Below are 26,932 nucleotides of genomic sequence, written 5' to 3'. Positions count from 1 at the left end.
TACCTTTTCACTCCTCCTGCATCTGATTGCATACAGGGCTTCAGAAAGCTGGGGAGAGCTGATTATACCTGAGCACCTCATTTTCTGCTGCTGGCTGTTTTATGGCCAAACCCACGTAACCAACCATTTTGGAGGGAATGTGTAACTGGGGGCAATGGGAAGAGCGATGTCCTCCATACGCTATCCTACAGTGGAGACCAGCTTAGGGACTAGAAAGTGAACAATTTGAAAAGGTAATTTTCCAGCCCCACAGCCACAATCAGGGTATGTGCTGTTGTACATTGTCTGGTTTAAACCAGGAATAGTAATTTTCCAGCACCTGTTATTTGTCAAGAATTATTCTAAGATGGCCTACGTAAAAGGTATGGAATCTTTCCCTTGTTTTTGACCTTTCTTCCCCTTGAATTTTTGTATCTCTGAGAGTTATGCAGTTGACAGAACTGAGTGCAGAAATCATCCACGTGTGTTTTACACCCCTACCTTTCACTGAATACATGACTTCAGTCCTGACTGGGAGGAAGTGTTAAAGTCATGCTGGAGCTCTCCAAAACTTTTATAAAAGCCAGATTGTGTCTCTGGAATTTGTTTTCCTGCTACCATGGTACAGAAGGCAAGAGCCATGAGCAGTGATAAATGTTAAAAATACCTAGATGGACACATGTTGAGCTAACAGTTGAAAAAGAAATCTAAACCACCCAAATATTGCATGTAATTTCTGTGCAACTTGGGCACATAAGCACTCTTTATGCACAAACTTAAGTACTTGTATAGATCAGTGAGTGTGCAAAGAAATACCAGCATAGATTTAACATAACAGCACGTTTCTGAAAAGGAAGACTCTTAGGAATAATTTTTTGTCATCATCTTTGAAAAAGCTTCAAATTGGATATAAAAAAAATGGGTGTTCCTTGTAAAGGTGTTTACGAACGTAATTGCACTCTTTTGGGAAGAAGGAGGTATCTTGTCCCAAGGATGACAGAGCTAGGAATACATTCTTCAGTGTGGTTTTGAAATAATGGGCACACAATTCAGAAAAGAAAGACTTTGAAAGGGATGAATATTACTGGGACACAGGCCTGTACATCTGTATCATAAGCTTTTATGCACTTTTCATTTATAAAATACAAAAAATAAAGTTCTTCAGAGGTGACCATCTTAATTCTGTCAGTAAGCTTTGTGGTTTAAAACTGGGTTGTGTTTATAAATGTTGGAAACACTTAAGTTTTATCTCACGTGCCAGTCTATTTCAGGTTGTGACTGGCTGCAATGCCTGCTATTCTTGTTCCATTTCTCAGCCAGAGAAAGTCAGCAGTGTCACACTGGGTAGGGATCCGTACAAACTGCGCTGAAATGTTCCAGCTTGCTGCATTTAATACATCATCTCTGTCTTTTGCTACAGAGAGCTTTGCAAAGTCTGGAGAACATACTCCTCAAATGAGAAGAGTTATGAGCCTGGGATGAATTTGTGATGTAAAGGCTTGAATGGAATGGTGCTTAAGAGATTGTTATTTTTGTAATTGTCATCCTACAGTAACTGAAAAAAAAAAAAAAAAGATTCACCTGGTACAAACTGCCCAATACATATTTGAAGGTTTTGTAACTCACTGAATCCAGATATGTGATTTGAGGCCCCTGTTTGGCTGCAGTGTGAGATCCTCTGGACAAGCTGCTATAGAAGTGGTTAAGGCTGGAACTCAATGCAAAATATATTTCAGAGACGTTTTACACGTAAATGGGCTGAGAATGATATTATGAAGTTGCAAAGTGTAATTCTTAGTCATGCTTGCAGTGTTTCATTCAGTATCATGTGATATCAGGATTTTGTATACATATTTTAAAAACTGTTGCTCTGTACGAGTGGTTTGGTTTCCAGCTCCAGTACATTTACTTTTGGTGGTATGCCAGGCACTGAGAAGGCTCTCACAGCAGCAGTTCCAGCTCCTGCCCTTCTGGAGGTGCTAATCTGACCCATCAGGCAGTGACCAGCAGCCTACTGTCAATGGCTTTGTGCAGCTGCTTCCTCCACTTCAGAGGTGTTTGCTGATCCATGTGACTAGAGATGCAGGGGCTGCGTCTGAAGCTGACTTCATAGAGCCACCTGAACGTGGGGTGAGGATATCGATTGCTCCCCATAGCCTTTTCTTGCAGCTGCAGCAGTGGACAGGAGGCAAAGGTGGAAATGAAAGCAGCAGGCAGTCTCTCCCTGTTTCTATGCTTGGTCCTCTGCTCAGGAAGTTATCCTCTGAATTTCATGTATGCACAAGTATAGAGAGCAGGTAGGAGCAAAGTTGTAGTGCAAGATGCAGTGGAGTCCCTACAGCTTTTCTGCTTCCGATGTATTTGTGCTGCAGTTTTGCACTGAGACCTTGTGCTGTCACTGCGTGATCTTGTCTCATCTTCTCCTGTACCGAGAAAGATGGCTTTAAGGAAATTATTATGAAAGTATGAAGTGATTTGATATTTTTCAGTGGTTTCTCAAGTAGTTTAGACCAAGGACAACTACTTATGAGTGCCAGCCTGACAGCTGGGGGACAGTCCCTTCCACAGCTGTGCAGTTGTGGTCCCAATCCAGTACCTGCCAGAGGAACTCCACCAGCAAGGAGACACTCACTTCCATTTGAGTAAACTACCAGGGGAACAGCAAAGGACACAGTGTTAGTGAGATGGATAAGAGATAAGAGATGGTGTTGGACTTGCGGTTTCACTGAGAGATGGGAAAAGTAGTTGGGATCGTGGAATGAGAGTCCCAGGCAAGGAGTTACAAGGTGGGTAGTTGGAGATGGACATAATGCATGGAGTTGAGGCCCTCATATGGGAAATGTGAGAGTGGTCATAAGTTTATTGAGATATCATTTGTGTGAGTTACCTTTCTTTCTGCCCATTCATTTCCGTTGAGCCTACGTAGTTCCTGCTGTGAATTACCTCTCTGAGGCAGCAAGTTTCCCCCTTGTTGAACTCAAATATGATCTAGTCACAATGGTTACAGATGTTTTTGTCTTTGTCCTACAATGATGGGTTTATGTATTTTCCCCTGCCTCTGAACAAATGCCAGAATTTGTAAGTTCCGCTTGATGTGAGGAAAAATGTGCAAGGAAATTAATTTGATTGGAACAAGTTATGTCACACCTTCAATATACAGCTATAAACTGATCTTATTAACACAAATAGGTAGTGAAAGAACTTGTTAACAAAAACATTCAGCACCTAATCTTTGCAAAAGTATATATTTTATTCTTCGATATTTTCTATTTAATTCTAAGTTTGTATTTCCTTTGCAAGGGAGCTGAACCCTGCCAAAGCGTCTTGCTACAGCCTGGGCTGCTTAGTAATTATTAAGAATATCTGTGGTAGGAGCTCATCTATATATATTCTGATGGTCCTGTGTATCTGACTCAGCATCCACATTTGGACTGCCAGGGGTTGGGAGAGAATTGTAGCAATAATATTCTGAGAAAACAGCCATTTAAAGTTGGGACATTTGGCAGCTGTCAGACTGTTTTCACTTCAACAGTGGAAGTGGGGAGGAACTCTGCTACGGTTCAACAGAGTGTCGTGGATTTGAAAGAAGTGACTTGGATATCAGGATATACACACTGAGGAGGGGGAGATGTCAAAAAGCCAAATTTTTAAATGCTTCCAAAGGTTTACACCATGTCAGATAGCGTGTTTGTTACATCTGTATGTTAGATTTAGGAAACTCCTGCATGGACAAATAGATCTGTTCTAACTTGAGTGTGATCTCTGTCAAGTTGTTAAATCTGTGGAAGTTAGATTTGGAAGTGACCCATGTGGTTAGAGTTGCTGTTTGGGTAATGCAAGTCAGAGGAAATAAAGAAATTATGCATGGGACAAAATCACGAGAACGAGGAATTATGATTTTGGAAATAGCATTTGCTTTTTTAAACGTAATTTTGCGTGTCTTTAGGGTGAGGAATACAAAATTTCCTGTTCAGCCTTGTATGTAAATTAATTTATAAAAATTAAAAAGAAATAAAGCTGTGATTCTTACTTATTGATGGGACTTGTGAAGCTGAATTTTTAAGATACCCGCTATTTCGAAACGCGAAATAAATCTGAAAAAAAAAAGAAAAAAAAGAAAAATACACATACTGAAGTGCATAGGAGCTGAAAAAGCAGTTGTTTTCAGGATAAAATTAACCATTTTAAAATAGCACATAAACAGTCCGAGAACAAGAATGTATGTGCAGCCTGGCTGGATACAAATTTCTGAGCATTGTAGCGCTCTGTTATCCTGATGTTTCTGTCTAAATTTGTAACCCCAGAGCTGCATGCATCCTCTTTCCCATTAACCAGGAATAGATGTCTTTTCCTTTTCAGTGTATACACTTGATAAATCTGAGTCTGTTTCTGCGATTCGCTTTTATATATTTGGCACGACACAAATTGTGTGTTAAGTTTCTAGAGCGCAGGGGGCTCTAACGCCTGCGTATGTCACCGCAAGCAGTGTTTGTTCGAACGAAACGCCTAGCAACGTTACAGCAAAGCCAAGCGATAGACAGGAAGAACCAGACCGTGTTCAGCTCCAGCGCAGCCTGACGTTTGCATGTCCGTAGGTCAGTTCCCCGGTTAATGGATATTTCCTTCCCTTATTCGAGCCGTCACCAGAAGCCGGTGGCTCTGGGTGGAGGGCAGACTCGCTGGGTGAACCAGGTGGCCCCGTGGCTCGTCTCCCCCCCTGCAGCCCCCATGCTCAGTGTGTGTGTCTCTCTCTGCACACGCTGTTCAGTAAACAAACTTTGGAGAACCAGAGCGAGCTGGTTCGGAGCAGCCAGTTCATTCACACAGACCGCTTGGAAAGTGATGCCTTTGCGCAGCCTTGACGTCCGGGCTGAGGGAAGCGGAGAAGTTAGTATTTATGTTTTCATTAATGCTTTTTATAGCCGTGAGCCAGCTGTAGCTAGTTAACGTTAGCCTAGGACATCTATTAGCATGCAGACCTCTTACGCAGGATAAAGGGCTTCTGATGGAAACAGAGTTGTTACTCATGGTACTCACGGCCGTGTGTTTACATGAAGGCTGTTTGTGCTGACATAGGATATATATTAGAACAACATGCACCTTCTTAATGAGCAAACCCTCCAGGATTCAAGGGGATTTTATGCTAAAACTTTTAGCATAGCAAATCATAAGATTTGCATCTTTAAATGGCTTGCTTAAAAGCTATTATTTTTATAATAATGTTTTATAACTACACGGCCACAGAAAGTATTTTCTGTTTAGCTTTTAGGATGAGCTGGGAATAAGCAATATTCCAGCAAGTCTCGAATACACCAGTTTGGACTGCTAATTTTTTTGCTATGAATGATGTAAGCGGCTGGCAGCATCATAGGATGAATTGGACCTAAGGGTTTGGCCCAGAAGAATTGATGGCTCAGCTATCCTTCTCTGGTTTCCCCCAGTTTTTGCACTTTTTTTTTTTTTTTTTTTTTTTTTTGAGGATAGTCAGAAGGCTGTTTAAAAATAAATAAGAAAAGCAGCTGCAAAACAGAGAATGAGGAAGGCACAAGAAATGCTGGTTTTAGAGCTCCATTATGGCAAGTGCCATGGCCTCTGGTGTGTGATTCCGAGCAATTCCAGCAACTCTGCATGTTCAGGCAGCAGCAGAGGCACCTAAAGAACTACAAAACTTTGTTTATCCTCTGTTTTGCATTTCTGTAAAGGGTGGAGAACGAGCATATTGCTTTCTTACAGATAATTTAGTCACTTTCATAGTTAAAGCTTTGGAACTACAACAGTTTAAGGCTGGCCTCCTTCAGGGTTTCTTCTCCTAAGGAAGGAAGGTAGGATTGTTCTCAAGACCATTATTGCTATTCCTCTTCACAGGTCTTTTGCCACTACTTTGCAGTGTGTTTTACAGATACAAGAGAAGATGGTTAGGTCATCCTGAAATGCTCTCAGCACGAATTTCATTCTTCTTATCTTTATCACTATCCTACCGATTGTTAGTAGTGAACTCTTTGAGACCAGGGGATTACAAAACGTTCATTGTATATAACTTTAGCCTCCCTTATTCATCCTAGCCTTCTCACAAGAAAGTTGATTACATCAGCCATCATCATCGTCAAAATTATACTTTTTGGTTCACAAAGAGAAGCTTTATAATGCTATTTTTTTTTTCATCTGCATGACATACTTGTATGTGAAACTGCTGAGTAGCTCCAGATGCCAATGTCAACTCACATAGTTGAACTATAGTCAGTTACCAAGACAAAAAATCAGGTTATCTCCCAAAATTGAATCACTTCTAATCTCCTGTTCAGATAAATTTCCTCCACCCATCCATTTAGGTACACCACCCTTAATGATCCACTTGAAAAGAATGCCACAAGCTCTGGAAGGCCTGTGAGGCCGTGGAAGTGCAGCTCATGAATTATGTGTGTTCAGTGCCTACAGCTGTACCCTCGAAGTACAGGTGGGAACCCCTCATATCAGCAGCATCTAGATTTTCCTACAGAGCATGTTCTGTGATCTGGCTCAGTATTACCTTCACAAATATGGGTCAAAGCTCAGTTCATCCTGATTTCTATGTCGGATAGTCTTATGAAGGCCAAAAGAATCATTTGCTTGCTCAGGCAAAGTAGGGCTTTGATGTACTCACACTCTTCCTTCTAATGCAAACCGACAAAATTCTACTGGAATGTTTTGCGCTATTCAGTAAATCTGATGGAGACATTTGTTCATTGACATATGATAGAAAACATTTTTGTTCATATTTACTGTTCTTCTCAGCGCTTCATAAGCTGTTTTTATTATGTACATTGAAATGACGTATGTGGTGTCATCATGTGCTGGCCCTTGGGGTTGTTTTGAATTGATTGTTCAGCCATTCAGGGTCCTTTCTCATTTGTTCCTTATGCTCTTGTGACTGGAACTAAAACCTCTGTGCAAGAACTTGCTTGGAGGAATCTAGGGAATTAGGAAAAGCAGTTTTATCCAACAGTTTTTCCACAAAGATTGCTGGGACAATATAATTTGTGCTGCTAGCTTTGAATATTATGGACATAAATCAGTATATTAGATACCATATCACAGGATTATGTAGATTAATAAGCAATCTCTTTTTCCTCCAAACATATGGCAATGATGGTTTTAGTGTTTTCTGAAAGTCTGTGCTCCTGTGACACCTGATTTGATAGATACATTTAACATAGCCATATGTGGACTGACCAATCCCTTCCCTTAGGCAGTTGTCTCTTCTCTTTAATTTAAAGGTCTTGATAATTCTTCAAGGATGCAAGCACCATGTGTTTGGAGATAAGGAGACTAGAATCATTAAGGTTGGAAAAGACCTCTGAGTCTGAGATCACCTGGTCCAACCATCACCCCACCACCAGTGTCCCCACTAAACCATGTCCCTAAACACCACGTCCAACCTTTCCTTGAACACCCGCAGGGATGGTGACACTACCACCTCCCTGGGCAACCCGTCCCAGTGCCTGACTGCTCTTTCTGAGAAGAAATGGCTCCTCATTTCCAACCTGAACCTTCCCTGGCACAACTTGAGGCCATTGCCTCTAATCCTATCACTGATTATCTGCCAGAGGCCAACCCCCAGCTCCCCACACCTTCCTTTCAGGCAGTTGTAGAGAGCAATAAGGTCTCCCCTGAGCCTCCTCTTCCCCAGACTAAACACCCCCAGCTCCCTCAGCTGCTCCTCACAGGACTTGTGCTCCAGGCCCTTCACCAGCTTCGTAGCCCTGCTCTGGACATGTTCCAGGGCCTCGATGTCCTTGTACTGAGGGGCCCAAAGCTGAACACAGCACTCGAGGTGTGGCCTCACCAGAGCAGAGTACAGAGGGACGATCACCTCCCTGCTCCTGCTGGCTGCACCATTCCTGACACAAGCCAGGATGCCGTTGGCCCTGATATAGTACCTGCTTATGGCACAGATTTTCACACTCAAATACTGTGATAATGTGAAATAGTACATAATTATACCCTGAAACCAAACTAAATCTCTTTGACCAAGCCTGGCAGGATTTTTACCCCTGACTTTCTGGTGGCTAAACTAAGGGAAGGGTCTTTTTCTTTTGTGTTCTTTCAGTAGTATCCTAATGAGGCACATGATGCGGGAGGCGTGGATAGGAGAGAGATAAAGCTACAATTCCTGTCATCAGGTGATATTAGGTTAACAACGACTAATTTTATCTAATCTATTCACATATACCTTGCTCCTTGTGCTGAGTAATTACCAGAAAACTCCCTTCTCTTGGCCCCTTTGCAAAACAGCTCAATGCAACTTCTCCCTCCCTCTCTCTTTATATGTATACATATGTATATATGTCATCTTAGTATTTTTTAGATCTCAGAAATAATCATGTTACCTGCTTAAGAAAAGTGAATCAGTTTTCTTGGAATACAGATGTACAAATGAAATGGAAGCTGAAGAAGGGATCCTTAATGAAATATTGGAATCGGAGACTTTGTTGGTGTATTAAAGAAAGCCATCCATAAACACTACAACATTAATAAAGATAAGAGGCAGTAGAATAAATTAACACTGATTTCTGTAGATTATTTACTGGGTCCATTGTTCTCCCCCATACTCCTTTATTTGTCTCAGTCATCTGTTAAAATTTCTGTTAACACTAAGGCACGTGAGCAGTCCAGGCAAACTGCTGCATGTCTCATGTGCCTGAACCTGATTAAGGTTTCTAGACATTTCATTGCTAATTAACATATGTACATTATGGCAGAAGAGAACAAAAATCTCCATTATTATTCATGTGGAGCCATTTACCAATAATAGTTTTTCCTTTCTACTATTTGGAAATACTGAGCTGTATTTTGTCTTCCAGACTAATCTTAAATGATGATGGTCTCTGCTAAAATCTGAGCTGTGGTGCCAGTAAACCAACTGTCTCTTCAGTTGTGAACTGTAAAATATTCAAACTACCTCTTTTTTTTCGTCAATTATCAATGACCTTTAACTACCAGCTTCTTCCACAAGTCAAGTCCAGTTTTTCCAAGCCTTCATGTTCAAAATCTAAAAATTCTAATGTTTTGCTCCCAGCAGTATATCACCTAGCTTATTTGAGTGTGTTCTTGCAATTAGTCAAACTCGCAGGTTTTCTTCATTTCATGGAGAAAGTGGTGGCTGACCAGGCTTTTCTAAATAGGAAAGGAGAAGAAAGGAAGGTAAGACTGGAGGAGTGTTCCCACACTGAGCACTGTAGATCAAGGATGAATGTGCAGAAAAGTGTTGAAATCTTGGGAGAAGCCGCAGGCAGTGAGTTTGATGGTCTTGTTGGGCAGCTTCCCGTGGGAGTTGACAGGATGGTAATATGTGAAAGATGGGGTAGGGTCGATTCTTTTAATGCGCAAAGTTCTCACCAACACTTTAAGACACCAGCTTGTGTCTGCTAAACCCTCCAGTAGAGTGGGGAAACAATTAAATAAATAAAAATGCAAAGCAGGGCGTTTTTATTATGAAATGATGACAGTTTTGTTCTGAGAATTCAGAGCCTTGCACTTATACCCCACCATACCCCAGCCTCATTGCCCAGCAGTGCTCAACTGGGAAAAATGCAGAGAATTGTGGTTTCCATCTTTGCTGCAGGCTTACAGACATGCAGAATGCGCAGGGAAATTAATGCAAAATATCTAGGGCACACATTTAAACTATGCTAATTTCCCACAGTAAAATTATTTTATGATGTACATCTGAAGGGTGCTCTAGTTCAGCTCAGGGTTAGTGCAGTGAAGTTGCTCAGCAGTAGTTTTCCCATTTTTTTTCCCCACTAAATGCTTCTTGAGTTACCTTCCATCTTCTAGTGTTGGTCTAGGGACTAAGAGTTCTCCATCCTTATAGCAGCAGGGCTCGCACTTGTTATCACAGACCTGTTGCCAGTCCCTCCATTTCTGAGAGGCAAGGGTGAGGGAAGACCAGGGGAGTGTGCCTGTGGGGGAGGCAAGGATGCTGTAAGGGAGTGGGATGGGCAGGATGGGGGAATGTGGCCCCTCGGGAGAGGGCTGGGCGTACACACATTCAGGGAAAGGGAGCCCAGAGAACATGTGGCTCCTGCTGTTGCTGAATCCCATCCTGACAATTCTCCATGGAGGCCTCTATATGGGTTCAGTAGCTCCTGGCAGCCAAGGGCTCTCTGTGTTGCTCATTTGTCCTTTGGCTAGAGCCTACTAAGCACAATTCCATCAACAGCTTATCACATGCTCTGCTCTTCTCCCTGAGGCTCTCCCATAGCACATGCCCTTTCTCCTTTCCCCCACTTCATATTCTGCTAAATTTGTGACCTGCTGTTTCAGAACACCCTACAGTTTGCTTGCTTTTAACCATATGTAAGTGCATTCCCTTCCCAAAGAACTATTGTTTAAATTTATTTTTTTTAGAAGACCTGATAATTAAGGTGATTATAAAATAGCTAGAGGGAGGATTAATTAGAGTTACATCACTGGGACCATGCAATATCTCAGCAAAGATGAGTTCAGCTCAAAACAAAGTGTATTTGCAAGCAAGCGTAGTGTTGTTAGTGAGCTGAAAGCAACCCCTGCCTGTAGGTAGTCTGATATTTTCCACTATAAAAAAATCTTCTGACCTTTTATTTGCAAAGCTCTTTCAACTCCATTGTTTGCTATAGACTTTTGATGTTCAAAGGGGAATGCCCTCAAGGTAGGAAAATGCCTTGTTTTCTTTGGCAGCAAGTACAGCTGGCTCTACCATGGAAACAGTTGGGGTTGGAAAGGGAGAAGGGGCAGAGAGATAAGAGGCAGACTTTCCTCCTTCGACCCAAGAGGTTCATGCTACCTGAGGCAGGGAATATGTCAAGATGAGAGACAGCTGAAGTAAAAGCTCTTCCCAAACCATTCTCCAAATGAGGGGATAGATCACGTTGGTGCTATTCCCTCTGTCAGGGCATCACATAATGCTTCCCAAATGTGTAAAGCAGAAGCTTGGATGACACTTACATATAATCAGAGCCAGAGCTAACAGCTTTCCACTCTTATCTTATATTGGAGCTCAGATACCCCTAATGTGAATGGTAACGCTGTGTTCAAGCTATAGGGCTTGCTAGTATAAATATATATTCTTTAATCATGTTGAGAAGCATAGGTTCAAAATACTCAAAAGAAATGTAATAACCAGACTTCCCATAGAGTGAAATTTAAGGATATAAAAGAAACTGACTGTCACATGTTGGTTTCAGAGTACTTGACTTCGCCACCTTCAGATTCCTAGTGCAGGAAGGCTTAGGAAGTTTTATGTATATTTGCCCAGTGGATAAAAGAAAACACAAATGGTTGTGAGTGTGTCTTATGTATTATTCATACACATGTCTATATCAACTGTGTGCTTATTCTTGCTAGACCCACGTTTTCTATCAGAGCAGCACAGCCTGTTGCAGGTCTGATTCTTGGATCGGTTTTCTTATGCTTTGTCAGACACTGATTTCTGCTCTTAAAGCACAAACTTGAGTTTTCTTTATTAGTTTGCAGTCAGCATAACATTTATCCATGAACGTTGAAGTCTTATCTTTCTCCTCAGTTCAGTGTTATACAATAGAAAGAGAGATGTGTATTGCTAAACAGTCACAATTGTTTGCAGAATTGATGTGGCATGTAAAACAAATAACTGCACATACAAACAGTACTGGTGCTCACAGCTATTTCCCTTGCATACGCAAATAAGGGATTTACACACTTGTAAGGTCATATTTTGCTTACCTAAATGATCTTATCTCCTTGCACCCTGTGTAGTGTGGTATTCCAAACATTATGGGGAACAAAAAAAAAAAGTCAACACTGTATATGAATCTTTTTGGCACATGGCATACAATATATGCCATTTACAGAGCATGTGGAATATAGCAAAATAGTGATCAAAATTTTATTCATGATTTTTTATTTATTTTGACTGTTTCATGTCTAAAGCAGTCTGTTCATTTGGGGTGAATGATTTTTTTTTTCCTGAACAAATGAACTGAGTTGCACTAAGGAGCTGCTTCTCTGAAAGGAGCTGAGAGATTAAAAAGAATGCAAGAAAATAGTATTGGAGGAGTGAGGAGAGTCAAAGGATGTGCAGCAACATGGGGCCACTTTTTGGGGAGTTCTGCTAGAACTGAAATCCTGTAGCACTCACCCAGGCTTTTCCAAAAGGTGAGAGCAGAGTATTGTCTGCAGGAGTTAGGGTTGGGACCAGCATCTCCTGTTCATCCCTTGTAGAAAAATCATAGAGGACTTTCTAGTTCTTGGGTCTGAAACAAGAAAAGTACGTGTTAATTTGGGAAGTGGAAAAGGGAGGAGGGGAAGAAGATGTGGGAAAAGAAGAGGAGGAGATTAACTTTTTTTCTTTTTTTTCTTTTTTTAATTGTGGTCTGAAAGGTGTGCCTAGGATTAATTGATGGGGATAGGGTTAAGTGGTAATTGAGTAACAATTTATTCATCAGATAATCACTAATTCTAACCTGATAATAAGAGAGGGAGGAGAAACTGTGTGTTTAAACATGCATGGCTTGTTGAGAGCAACCATCTATTACTTTGTGGGGCCAGGGGCAGGAGAGCTACACTTGCATTGCAGTTTTGCTCTGCTTGGCAAGGTTTGGCTGTCAGACCCCACTATAGCAGTCTTTCATGGTGGATTGACCAAAGGTTTGACCTTGCTTCCTTCTTGTCCCCTCATCTACTCACTCAGAAGTTGTTAGCACATTCATTGCTCATTTCTGTGAGTTGTTGGGATTTCCTCGCTTTAAAAACACATCTGTCCATGTTATTCTTTTAAGTTGATGCAAACCACTGACCAGCTATGAGTAACAAAAGTAAAAAGCCATGAATAGCTGAAGGAACCCTCTTTCAATTAAAAGAACATATTTAAGCTTCGTATACATGTGTTATGAGAGAACGGGAAAGAAATGTGAAGTGACCCCTGTATGAAGCTTGAGTAATACTTCCCCTCATTAAAACAGAAAACTCAAACCCTTCATTGTGCAGGGCTTTTAAACTCAAAAGTGTTCATTACATTGTCAGGGTCTTTTCTTTCTTCATCTTTCCATCTCTTGTAATTCTGCTAACAATCCTCAGTGCTACTCCCAGAGTGACAAAATACAAGAATCAGGTAATTGCATTAAGGAAACACTAAAAAAATACAATATTATAATTCAATTTTTCCTGCCATAAAGACTTACAGCTGCCTTCTTGCTTTCAGCTACCATAATAATAGCAACAGTAAGCATTTCTGGTGGTATTTAAAGCTGTCTGGTGAATGTTTTTAACGGGTGAAGAAAAATTTTGGTTTGCTATTAGCTTGTTTCATGCCATGAGAATAGTCTGGGGTTGGCTATTTAAATAGTCTAGCTTAGATGCTGAGGAAAGATGTTGCTAGTCAAATACTTGAAGTGCCAACTCATTTCACGCTGTAAATAAATAAGGAATTTTTAACTAGCCTACTTTTATTTAGGTCCAGATTATCATTTCATATGTTGCTTGACATTCTAAAAAACATGGAACAATAGGCTATACGTACTTTGAAAAGGTGTGGCAATCAGGTAGGATTATCCTTTTCACCATGTCATACTATCTTGATGTTTTGTTAGGTCATTTTAATCTTTTATTGTTTCCTAGAAAAAAATATAGTAAGCAACATGCAAATAAACCTTGCATTTGTTAAAAAGACTTCACATTGGCTATATTTTAAATACATTAGTCAACAGTTCTGAAATCTCCAGTAAAAAGTGAGATGCCATCATTTTATCATCCATCATTAGAAATCTGCAATTATTCCACCAAAAGTTTTGAGCAGGTAAGATTGCTGTTTAAATTCACATGCCACATCCTTGCAGTTACATATGACTATCAACTAATTAATACTCCCAGTTTACCTAGAACAAGAGGCAGTAGTTTGACTAGTAAAACAGTCAAACAATAATGGTGCTTGAGACTTCCTGAGAAGGACTAGTCATTTAGCATAGCTCAATACCCAGGAAAAAGTAGCTTCTTTTCTTCCTGCTTGTTCTGTTTTTGAATTGTCTTTTCTTCTCCACCACTGCCAAGCTGTATGACATTTTAACACATAATTTTGGTGGCACACGGTGTTATGAAACTAACATATATATGTACATATATTTGTCTGCTCTTTAAGAAGTTAAATCTTTGGCTTGTGGTTCCTTTAGACATCTGAGGAACAAGATGTGCTTTATTGTTATTGACTTACTGCCTTTTTGTGCTATGGCACTGTCATGGTGGTACCACTAAAAGTCTTCTAGATGTTTGCCTAACGTTTCAGGAAAACATGCGCCCTAGGTTTCGCTATATTGACTGCACCTCAGAATTATTCTTGAGCTATGCTGGGGAGTCCATGGGGAAACTGCATCAAGCGTTGGAAGTACCAATAAAACCTTGACCCTTCTACAGTCATAGTAAAATGCTGAGAAGGTTTCAGATCTTTGCAGCCTGACTGGAAGGAGCTACCAGGATGCTCTCAGAGATTCACTCATCTACTGCAAACTCTTTTGACTTCAGTTTTAACAAGTAAAGAGGGAACAGGAGAGGAACGCCCTTCCTAGGGAGCCAGGGAAGAGATTCTTTGGAAATTATTTGCTACTGAGGAAAGCAATGTACTCTTTGGTGTGTCCATGCTCTTTTCTTGTACCCATCAGTCTGCTTCTATTTCATTAATGGCTGAAAATCGCATACAGCTTGAAACACAGCAGGGATGGCATGCATGTGTCTGAATTTTCAGTAGAGCAAGTATGTGTCTTATTTTGGTCAAAGGAGGAACAGAGCTTTGATATCCATGATCTGCAGCCAGGCCAGCATGTTCCTGCTTGTACAGTGAGGGTAGGACTCTGCTCTCAGCACACAGAGATCAAGACACATCTGATATATGTTCTTAGGCTTTCCTGTAGACGTCTCAAACTCAGACAGATGAGCAAGCTGGAGCACTGAGAGCTGCAGCCAGGAGAAAAACCCGTATTCTGCCTTTCCTTGGAGTCATGCATTTTGTCCTCTTCAGCCTCAGACCCATCTGTGCGATGACATCTCTCACCGGGGTGAATAAGCAATGTTTTCTGTTTGCTTAAAATTCTGAAATCATCTGCAAGCAGAGCATGTTTCATATTTAGTGAGAAGCTCTTCAGAGAGGCTTCATCTTTCAAGAGTCTTTTAGAATAAGGACATGTAAAACATTGTGTCATAAACTGAATTGCAACAAACAGCTCTCAAAGGCTACTGGAGTTCAGAGAGAGGTTTGGGAAGTGACCAGTAGTTATGTGTTACATCAGGTGTTGTAATAAGTATCATTACCCTTGTAAGTATTTTCACTTCCTCTCTAATGTTAAATACAAGTGCAAGTGCACAAAGAGCCCAAATAATTGCTATTGTCTCCATATAATGGAAAAGGCTACTTAGTAGCCATATTCACGTATGCATAATGCTGTCCCTAGCTGAAAATAAACATAGCATGTTCCTTAATGAGCATAGTTCATTAGGGAGAACAGTGGAGGGAAATCAGCCTTCCAGTAATAAAAGTTCCAAGGAAGCAGGGTAGATACCTCGCTTGCCTTGCTGAATTTTAATAGTTAAAGACCACCGTTAGCATTGTGTTGAGGTTTTGTTTTTGTTTTTGCCTCCCACCTTTGTGAAAGGAAATATTTAATAATTTTTTCCCATAAATGTTTACCCGTAGCTCTCCCGAATTAAGAATGTCTCACTCTGCAGGAATGTGAACTAAAAACCAAATAAAGCTTTTAGGCTTCACAACACAGTCATTCGTGCCAATGCTCTGGCCTATGCTTAATGATGACCCAGAGTCTGACAATTTAGATCCATTTGGTTCTTTAAAAACAACAAACATGACTTTTTTTTTTCTTTTTAAATCAGCAAGAAAGATGTTACTGACGTAGTCAATAATTCATGATTATAAAATGTTAACATGGATTGTATTTTGCTTAATATGGGAAAAACAAACAAACAAACAAACAAACCTTTAGCTGTCCCTACTTCTTGCAAGTACGAAGTAATAAACTAAAGGAAATGTTTTCTGCAAATGTCTCATTTACCAGCTGATCTGCCTCAGTCTGAGCAAATGAGATATTGGAGTTATGTTCATTTGAATACAATAATTTTTCACTCTGGTATACGTCAACAGTTGCAGATATCACTAGAGGGATTTATAAATAAAATAGAAAGTCACTAAAACAGACCATTAAATAGCATCCCCATTTAAAATTTTAGGTAGGTTGAACAAATTCACTTCCCTCTCCCCACCTTTCATCCTGGTGAGCTGTCCTGCTGCTCCTGATGTGCCAGGATGCCCATTCAGTTGAGTTAGAACAGCTGCTTGTGATGCTAAGTCAGCAAACTGATGCAAAGGAAAAATAACTTTATTTTTTCCTTCTGTGATTCATTTGTTAAAGCTGGGTCAGTTCTCTGAACTGTTTTGCTGTGCTACCTCAACCGGTTTTGCACAGGTATGAAGGAGGAGGGAGGACAGTGTCCTACAGCTTAGGAGTGGGGAATGAAACTGGTTGGATATCTTCATCTGGCATCTCCACTGAATCCTTAATGACATGAAACTGCTTTTTAGTTTGTGGATGCTGAGTGTTGATATTCCCTAGTCTGCAGACTTGATATGGATATATTTATATTTGTGTGTATGTGTATATATTTATATCTACATGTGCATATGGAAGAAATTAGTTGAAATCTTGCTGTTCTTGCAGAGCACATAAAGTAAGAATTTTACAGTTTGACAGAAAAAATACTTGAGTGGAAACGATTTCAAGTCACAGTTCAGAAGACAACATTACAGGAAACACAAATGTTCTTGAAATCTACAGAGCACTCAGAAGCACGTCATGAGAAGCTCAGCATTTTCCTAGTTGAATCTGGTCATTAAGAAGTTTAGTTTGTGGGGAAGTGTAGGTGGAGATGTTAATATTTCTTTCATTACTCAACTACAAATTTAAAAACAACGTAAAAAGCTTGCCGTGTCCTGAGATTGCCTATCTTAAGTTTCTGTCCAAAACTCCTTATAATATCACAAATGTTGTACAAAACAAGTCAAACATGGAAGGTAAATTTGTGTAGGTAGACCAAGTATTCTGACCTTAAGCTTTGAAAATTCTGGTTTCTGTTTTCTTTGGATGGTTTTACTTCAGATTTACACAGCCTTTTGTCATCAGAGATAATAGATGTCTATTTCTTTTCACATGGCATTATTCTGTGTCTTAACCCACGTACTGCCAACTGGCCTCATCCCAACTCTCGGTGCATTTTGACTTGATTCTACAGAGGTGTTGGAAAGAACTGGAAAAGACAATGGAAAGGCATTCCTTGCCGTCCCTTGCTGGCATTGTTTTCTGTCTGGAAAATTTCTGGCTAAGATGTAATGAAGTGCAAGGCCAGAGTGGAAGTTTCTTACTATATCTTAACATGCTGCTGCAGTGCTGAAAGATAACATTCTTCCTTTCTGTGACAGTCACTTTGTAAGCAGCCATGATAAGATTTCAAGACATTTTTGTGTGATGTGTAAATACATGGTACTTTATCTCTGCCTGGTGTAGGCTTCACATAAATTGTTTTGAAATCTCTGTTTACATGATACAAGTTGCATGAGAGTTGGAACTGCAAGATGTATTTCTATAGTGGAACCATCTCTCTACCTGTATACCAGTGTACAAAATACAGAAAACTTGTTGTGGTTAAAGCTTGTTGTGGTTAATTCTGGAGAAATTAGTGATGGTCCACTGGTGATGCACAGCTTTGTTGGCTACCCAGTAACCAGTCTTGTATAATTTTTTGTAAACCTCAATTTACCATGTCTAAATTCTCCAGCTGGGTCATAAACTTGTAAAGCTGTGCATTGCCAGAAATGTTATGTGATGAGATACTTAAAATACACGCCAAAGGATTTGTAGCAAATTTTATTTGGGGTATTTTAAAGTATCGACAGTAACCTTTGCTGTCTCTGGAGACTTTATTGCCACCAAATGAGAAGTAAATAAGTAAAGAACATCTCTGAGATTCTCGTGTAAATACGATTAATTATAGTATTAATTATTTGTCCCAAATTGTGCAGTTTGGTCCCTTTTTGCACAGTGGACAGGACAAATGAATTGCAGTCCACTGATGCTTTCTTTGTCTTCCACTTTAATATTTGTTAGTTCAGCCTGTAGGTGAGAAAACTAGCCAGGGGTGCACAGGATCCCTTCCCTCTTACTCCATCTCACCCGCTGTGATGCTGAAATCAAGCAACCCACTCCACAACTGCAAATACCCGAAGTTTGAACCACTTTATGACTCTTACACAGTGGTCAGGGTTAGGCAATCTTCTCAGGCAACCTTAATTAACTGAGTTAGTGGAGCAAGAAGAACAGTGTGATAATTATCATAATCCTGATATTTAACAGTTATAACACCAGCTTCCATTCCTGTGCTTCCAAAGCTGAATAACTAACACCTTATAAGCCTTGTTGAAGTAGACGAATTGTCAGCGTTCTTCCAGTAGACAAAAATAGAGGAGAATATTTCTCTCCAGCATCTGACACAGCTGTTTGGTTACCGAGGTTTATGAACACTGATGCTGGAGAAGTTAACCATAGTCCCAAGGTAAATCTCTACTGATTCTTTAGGATTTCTGCTTCTCTGTTGCTGACTTGAGCATGTAGAACAGAAATATCTTTCATTCAGGTTCTTCTCCTACCCTGCCCTGCATAATCTTTTGTTAACTGATGTACTTTAGCAAGAAACCAATATTGCTCACTAAGGAAATGCAACTGACTTCTACAAAACATTCTTGCCACTTCATTAATTAGATGTTGTTAGTGTAGCTGTATTTACAAAGTTGATATGTCCCAGCTCCTACCACTTAATATCATAATAATCATTAAAAATCATAAAATAAAGCATACAAAGAAAAGACTGTTTATATAAGGGCTGCAATACATTAACATCCCAGCTGTGGGATTAAAACTGATGTCCACACTGGAATGAAAAAATGACAAATAGCGGGAATCTTTCATTGATAGCTAATGTTGAAATTTAGGGGTCAGTGCATACGCAGAGGTTAGTATATGCAGCACTGAAAAACACGTGACAAGCTGGGGAGAAAAGAGGAAACGGATGGGAGAGAAAAGAGAGAGTTACGAATGCAAATTACACAAGTGTAGAATGAAATTAAATATTTTTTTGGAGTCCTATCCTAAATCAGATGCTATCACATTTGCTTGCCCTACAAGAACATTAATCTTTGGCTGTACTGTAGATGAACAACTTTTTTGCATATATAAATTGAATTCTTCAAAACACATAGCATGTGAATTATATGATTTTCAGTGTTGATTTGGCTGGCAAGCAGGAAAGCATTCACTTTCTAAAGAAAGTCAGTTCTTCCTACTGTCTTGCTCTGCTACCTTTCAATGCTTTTCGAACCTTCAAAGTTTTTCCTTGGGCATCCTGTCTTGTCATATTAGGTCAAACTAGGCTGGGAACATTCCCCTGAAATAGAATGCTTCTTGTGCCTTTGCAGTTGTATATTTGGTTTAAAGCTATATGAAAATGTATATATATTTATACATGCATGTTTATTTACAACTAACTGTGCTCAAAGAGTTGTCTTTGGTCAAGAAAGGAAAGTTTTGTGGTGAATTAAACTTCTGTACAAATTTAAAAAAAAATCAGCATGTGGAACATTTTGATCATATTTTGTGGGACTGCCATTAAGAGAACCTATTTAGGTAACTGGCTTAAAAAGTGCAGTGAAATACAGTTCACGCCTGTTGCCATTTCAGAATTAAAATTAGTGATAATGACACATCCAAACAGAGTTATATACAGGTTGTAGTTACCAACTCTTCTCCCAGAAAATTCTCATAAGTGTTTGTACCCTCTGCATTTTTTTATTATTATTATTATTATTTTATGGGAATGCATGTAAACCACTTCTGAAATCCATGGGTGCAGTTAATTGCTGGATCTGATCTTCTGATCTGGGTTTTATAGTTTGCTTTTCAGAGTCAGCACCGCTTAATGGCTGGCGGGCAGTCTAGATAAAGTAAGGCAACAGGGAGGCTGAAATTAGCCCCTTGTCTTCAGGTTTCTCTGTGGGCTTTTCCACCAGCTGCTCCCAAATACATGGTCATGTTCAACCAGATTGCTGTTCCCACATGCAACCCAGTGCCTCCATTTCAGGTACACAGGAGTACAGTCTCTCTTTTCATGTTATCTTTTCAGGATCGGGGCTGGACCCAGGCTCCATTTCCCCCTGGGAAGACAGCTGTAATTATGTTGGGCCTCCAACTGTTGCAAGCAGTTTCAACTTTTTGATTTTTCTGTAGAGGACCCAATTTTGTTTTGTTTTGTTTTGTTTTGTTTTTCCCTAAGTTTAAAGTTTAGCTGTTTACACTAGGTTTCTACTTTTCCTAAGCCTTAATATATTTTTAACAATCAGAAAAGATGTAAACAATTTGCACACACACAGGAGTTTTACAACTTTCCCAAGTTTTGCTTCTATTTAAGAAGAAGTTGTATGTTGAAACAGCTATTTCAATAGAAAAAGAGAGGGAGGTAAAGATGTATGTGTTACATTTTCACCTCTTACTGTTCAGCATTGCTTGTACTTTAAAAACATGCTATTCTTTGGTATGCTGGGTAATTGTTCTGTCAAAACAAAGCCTTGAAAATTAATGAATAGTTACTGCATTACAGTTTTGAAAAATATTTCTAGGAAAAAAATTATTGGGAATTTTTCAAAGAAATAATTTTTTGTCAAATCATCTTGTAAAAAAGAAAAACTTATGAAAAGCTTGTACAACCAATTGAAAAATTGTGAAATTGCTGAAATGCTATGTTATGAAACCATGCCATTTTCCTACTCTAAAACCACTTGTTTAGAAATACCATTTCAGTTATGATTTTTAAACTTTTTTTATTATTAATTTGTGAAACAAAATGCTTAGATTAATCCAAGTGGGATTCACTTACTGTGTTTTCATGTATTTTTGTTTCACACTTCTTGCAGCAGTGGAAGTTTGGAAACATGTTTGAAAATTGGCTGGTCATAAAGTACTCGTATTAACATAGACATTTTGTCTCCTGTTCTTGAGAATGTATTTTGGAAGCCTTGCTTCTAGTTGTTTTAGAATATTCCCATTTTTTGAATGTAAGCTCTTTTTATGCTTCAACTTTGGAGCACACAAGTTACATAGTGCACTATGATTCAAAATTGGCACTGTCTCTACCTGGCAGTGGAGATCACACCATGAGCAAGGTGTCCCATGGCAACAGACAGTGCATAAAAATATGCCTATACTTACGTAGAATATCATCATCTTCAGATGCTGATGGCTCTCTGCTTCTTTTACTACACATCCAGTAGGGAAGAGTACTCTTGATACAACCTTCAGATCTCCATCCAGTGATTGTTTAACTGCTCTGTTGTGGTCTGGGGGTCAAGCCAGGCTGAAGCATTAGTCCAGCAGCCTGGACTACAATGACAAGAGATCCTACTCAGTGGAGAGCCTGAGAGGGAAAAATTCAGCTGCTAAGATGATGACAGGACTCTGAAAATCCAAATGCTAGCCCTACTGCCTGTTGTTAAGAAGGACAAGTAGCAGCATGATGTTTAAATAGTTCATCCTTGTACACCATAGCTTTGGATTGATTTGGTTTTGTGCAACCCAGATTCTCCAGTGAGGATCAGGGCTTTTGCTAAGTATCAAGTGCTCTACAGGCAGGTAGAAGTCATTGTGCCTGTCTTAATGCTTGCTCAGTGCAGTATAGTGAAGTCTCAATTAGGGAAGGAATGTGTGACAGGAAAAAAGATGAGACAACAAATGTGACAATACAAAATGCTATCTATCAACAGGAAACCACACTTCTTAAACACAAAAGGTATCTTGTTATCTTGGATGTGATGTTACATCTCCTGCTGGCCTGGAATGGGTGACATCTAAGGAAAATGCAGTGGCAAGGGAAGCAGTGCCTCTGTGGCTGTTACTCTCCCTTCAAGCCTGTGCTGAATCAAATCTGAGGCTGTAACATCAGCAACGTGGTAGGAGAACAATGTGCTATTGTTGATATTCTTTTGGATAAGACACAAAACCAGAATCGTAACCACAGAATATTAAATCACCTCTTTTGGCATGAATAGATAGATTTAGTAAGGGCCCTAATCCAGTTCTAATTTACATGATTATCTTTTGTCTCTCTAAACTCTTCCTGTAGTTTTGATTAGATTTGGTCGTCTTTTTCTCTCTCCTGGAATACATGTGGTGTGAACAAGCTGTGCTCTACTGATATTAGAACAGATTCTTATTTTCAGGGCTATTTTTTTTTCTTATAGTGGTGAGGGAAAATTGGAATCAGGTATACCAGGCACATTGTGTCTCAGTAATTCACTAGAGTTATTATTTAAATCCAGTGTAATGACTGATTATGTCATTGCAATAAAATAATGTTCCACATACATGAGAAATAAAACAGAGACTATCATCTGTAGACGATAATTGTGACTAAGGTGCTGTAACAGAGGGGTTTTGTTTCTTTGTTTGTAGGACATTTCTCACTAGAACACAGAGTATTTTAAATCTCCATGCACATCTGAAGATAGCCAAAGCAATGAAAGAAATAAGAGATTCTCTTTGCCTGTATTGTGCTGTGCTCCAGGTTCTGATCCTGCTAAAAGTGATTCTTTGAAGTCATAGGAAATTGGAAATGTGATGTGTATAGAAATCATTTCAGTGTTTGATCCCTGATTGGTGTTCAGTTCAGGTGGTTTTAAAAGAGAAACATGGAATTTGCATAAATGGTTGAGTGAAATCAAGGTGGAGGAATGTTACTGGTGCTGCCCAGGTGTTTTTTCCACCTGCTACACAACATGAAATGAAGTTTATTGAAATCAAATGCAGAAATGTTAATTTGAGTGAGTTTTGGATCACGGCCCAAACCTGCTGCTTGTTTAAAAGTAATTTATAAAGCTTTACTTGACCTACAGTGAAAAAGGAGTTTTCTCATCTTGACAAGTTCACATGGAAGCTTAGAAGGGTAACGATTTTATTTTTTTTATTTTCACATTGGAAAACTGTTAACATCTGCACTTCCTGTACAGCAGTGCTCATTGTGTCCTTAATTTCTGATTAAAAAAAAAAAGATAAATCCAAATGTGTCTGGGAAAATACTCCATCAGTAACGCTCACAGTGCATCCCTGGGATTATACTGGTGTTGCCACAGACCAGCATTTTTTCTCCTAATCTGTAACGACTAGAGATATGGAGAACAGCAAGGTGTAAGAAAGGAAGTGGGAAAGAGGCAATACCGGAGCACATTTCCTCCAAATCTTTGTTTTCGTCACCTTCCCCACTTTCCTCCTGCTGTTGCTTCATCTCCTAATGGTCTCCCATCAATTCGCCTCTTGTCCCCATCCCTCTCGGCTGACGTAGGCCGTAGTGGTGGCCAGCCGAAGGGAGTCCTCTTTCATATGTGGGTTGTAACACCACCCTAAATCATTCATATGTACCGCTTGCTTCTCCCGGGCACAGGAGTTTCTCCAACAAGCAGATAACACCATGTTCTCCTCAGGCTCCCCTGGAGAGGAGTTTCATCAAAGCACATTGCTTCTCCCTGCCGCCCAGGGCTGCACTGCTCAGGGCTGCTGGGCCCTTCCCAGCGCTGTGGGCCATCCATCGATTTTGGGAGGAATCGGGTGGGCTGAACCCAATCTGAGGGAGCAACAGTGCTCTTCCCAGGCAGGCGTGAGGGGGAGGCAGGGGCTCTTGGAGCAATATGAAGCGTTCAGCAGCTCTTGGCCTCCCAGTACAGGCTCTTCCAGTCCTAGCTGGGCTGAGCGCCGGGCTGCTCCTCAGGGGCTTCTGTTGAGCTTAGCTTCTGGCCCTGGCCTGCTGCTGGCTGCCTCCAGAGCTCGGTTTCTGTAAAGGGAAATAGCACTGCTTTGTCCTGTTCTGGCACTTCAGAGACCTGTTCTGTCACTTAGATCCCCCAGGCTGAGTAAATTCAGCAATTGTTGCAAAAGAGTGAAAAAAAAAATGAATCTCAAGGGAGAAACAAACAAACAAATGTAAAAATACAAAAGTTTCACATGTAAAATATTCAATATATATATATATATATGAAAACCAGACTTTCATTTTGTTACCTTCCCGGACCTGAATTTACCTTTTTGCACTGGCTGACATCTGTTGCACAGAAAACCCAGAATCTTAGATCCGGAGCTTGCAAGATGGGTAAAAATAAACTGGGAATATTTTCCTTCTCCTTTTTAAGTTTTGCAAATCATGTATTTTTATGATTATAAATAGCTAAATCAACAAGCTTTTACTGACTGGGGATGTTAAGCACACTCTCGTTATTGACTTTCAGAACTATTTAAATTCCTAAGTGCTAAAAATTAGAATTCCCCTTGGAAAAGCTGGTAGCTTTCAGTGGACTCAGCTGGACTCTCCAGTAAGAAGTAGTTAAAGAGGTATAGTGTGGAAACTTCAACAAAACAAGATAATCACTTCCATGTGCTTTTCTAATTAATCAATTTTAATACTGAAAGTCAGAGACATCATGAATTTGCACAGTAAGCATATATTTTGAAAACAACAACAAAAATTATTACTTCATCTGCAGGCATTTACTCTGAATTCTCTTTTTTTTTTGGCTTGCAGAGAAAACCTGAGAACACCCCCATGGTCGTAGCTGATCTATGCATACAATGCACTGTTTGCTCAGGCTGCAAGGGCACCACACATCCTGATTAATTTATATGTTTTATCAGTTTTGCTTGTTCTCGTTGGAAAAGGAATAGTTAAATGAGATGAATAGAACTCTCTGTTTGGGACTTCAGTTTTCCAAAATAAAATATGTAAGTGAGGGAAAGGTTTCATTCAGTTTTGGCATCGCTTTGTTAAGTCAGTTTAAGCCAAGAAAGATTGTTATTCCACACTGTTTGCCGATAGTAGAAAGTTTACGTATTGATTTTTTTTTTCTTGAAGGAAGAGAAAATGAGTATGAATTTAAGGGATGAACCTCTTACTTGCTTTGCAGAAGAGATTGTTCTGTTAACAACTCATCAAGAAAAAAAAAAAAGATAAACAGGATTAACTGTTTACTTTAAGTGAGCAGAAGTCTGGTTGTTTTTCAGAAGAAGAACACAATGTACTGTTGTATCTGGTTTCCAGAGTGGTGTTTATCATAATTCCTTGTGCGGTGGTTGGTAGAGTGCTGGGAAGGCACTCCGCCCACTCGCAGCTTGCTTGCTTTCTCTCTCCCATTGAGGCCTCCGTCCAGGACTGCGCGATTGAGCGAGCTGTCCTGTGTGATCTTTCCTGCCTGACATGAGCTGACATTGACCTAGAATAAAATAACAGGGGCCGTTTCCTAGAATTCTCGGTGGACTGCTGAGAACAGCTACCATAACTCTTGTAAACATGCTACATGCACACACAAACACGCTCCCTCTCCCTCATTTAGACACACACCTAGGAAATGAAGCCAACAAACGACAGGAAAGGAAAACAACGTGAGTGCAAAACAGCAACGACAGACCCCTGGAAGGAAGAGTAGAAAGTTGCCTTTCTGCCAGGGAAGGAGCCCCAACAAGATTTCACTTCTGCTTTTCTTCCTTGCACTTAGTTCTGCTGTTTACTTTGGTGAATATTATAGTTTTGTGCTATTTCGGTGAGATGATGTGGCACTGAAACAGCAGAATGTCTTATTGAATACAGACACGGCTCTGTAAGAAATCCTGCAATGTTATTATATTTCAGTTACCTTTCACATGCACTGGGGAGTCACATGTGCAGGGCTGTAATACCAAGAATGCATTTTGGGATGTTCTGTCCCTTCTGAAATCAGCAGTGCTTTTTTTTTTTTTTTTATACTCACATTATTTTTCCCTTTTTTTTTTTTTTTTTTAAAATAAAGTCTTCTAAGGTCCCATTTGCAGTCTATGTGGTTTAGAAGTAAATCAGGTGAATCCACAAATAATATCTTGAAAGGTAAGCACAACCAGTGCCGCTGCTGCCGTGTGCTTGCTTCATTCCAGATGCTGTAATTCTGTAAAGCACTTGCCATGGGTTCTGCAGAAGGAGTTTCTAGTTCTCTGAACCCTGTAGCTTACAAGATATGGGTAGTTACTGCAAGCCAACTGTTTATCTACACACACACACACACACAATATATACTTATATATATATAACCTCCTTCCCCACCTCAAGCAGGAGCTAGCACATAGATTTTTTGGACCTCTCCTCCTAGATGCTACCATTCAGCTATGGTTTTCCAATCACCCTGTGAGGGCAGGACTTTTATTCTGATTTTTACGTATAAGGATCTGAGGCGTGGAGGAAACGTAGCACAGCAAAGATAATGTGAAATGTCGCCAGAACCAGCAGTTGAATGCTGATTTTCTTGGAAAGGGGGGTGCAGGGCACCTTGCAGGAGAAGATCTTTTGGCAGCACCTCACTGACTGTTGGAATTCTTGGATGCCAAAACAGTAATTACAAAGTCTTAAGATTAAAAAAATAAACAAAGAACCCCTCCTCAGATTCACAGATAAGTACTGTAAGTGGCTGGATGGTAATTGCACGTTATATTTGGAACACGATTTTTCTACTGGAGATCATCCATAACAGAGACATAAGTTTTCAGCTGAGCCTATAAGTTTCTGAAATGTACATTTTGCCTCTTAGTAAATCATGAAATACCCAAGGGATTGTAATGGGATTCCATGCTGAAGTTGTGTTACTGTGGACACTGAGGAACCTGAGGAGTATGTGCATCATTTCTGTTTCTAAAGCTACTACAGTTTCCAGTTTGAGTCTGAAGCAAGCTGGGATGACCTGATGTGCTTGCTTTTCTGTTACAACCCCAAATTTGTTTTTATTTACATAACAAACTGTATGGAATGTATCTTAGCAAGAGAACCATAAATTATGTGCAGTTCTGTGTTGGAAGGG

At 39.9% G+C, this 26,932-nt stretch overlaps 1 protein-coding gene and 1 long non-coding RNA gene across 6 annotated transcripts in view; one reads left to right on the top strand and one right to left on the bottom strand.

The window, feature by feature from the left end:
• SPIDR (scaffold protein involved in DNA repair) overlaps positions 1-26,932 on the top strand; it is a 200,983-nt gene that overhangs the window by 139,496 nt on the left and 34,555 nt on the right. The window lies entirely within an intron of this gene.
• On the bottom strand, positions 1,086-4,854 carry LOC311432837. The gene is made up of 3 exons (XR_014690375.1): positions 4,533-4,854; positions 4,010-4,073; positions 1,086-2,402 (listed from the first exon to the last, which is right to left on the bottom strand). It is a non-coding gene; the product is annotated as an uncharacterized lncRNA (long non-coding RNA).

Source organism: Aythya ferina, assembly GCF_964211825.1.
Source record: "Aythya ferina genome assembly, chromosome: 2".
Lineage (NCBI taxonomy): Eukaryota > Metazoa > Chordata > Aves > Anseriformes > Anatidae > Aythya > Aythya ferina.
This window is presented reverse-complemented; position numbering and strand designations above follow the sequence as displayed.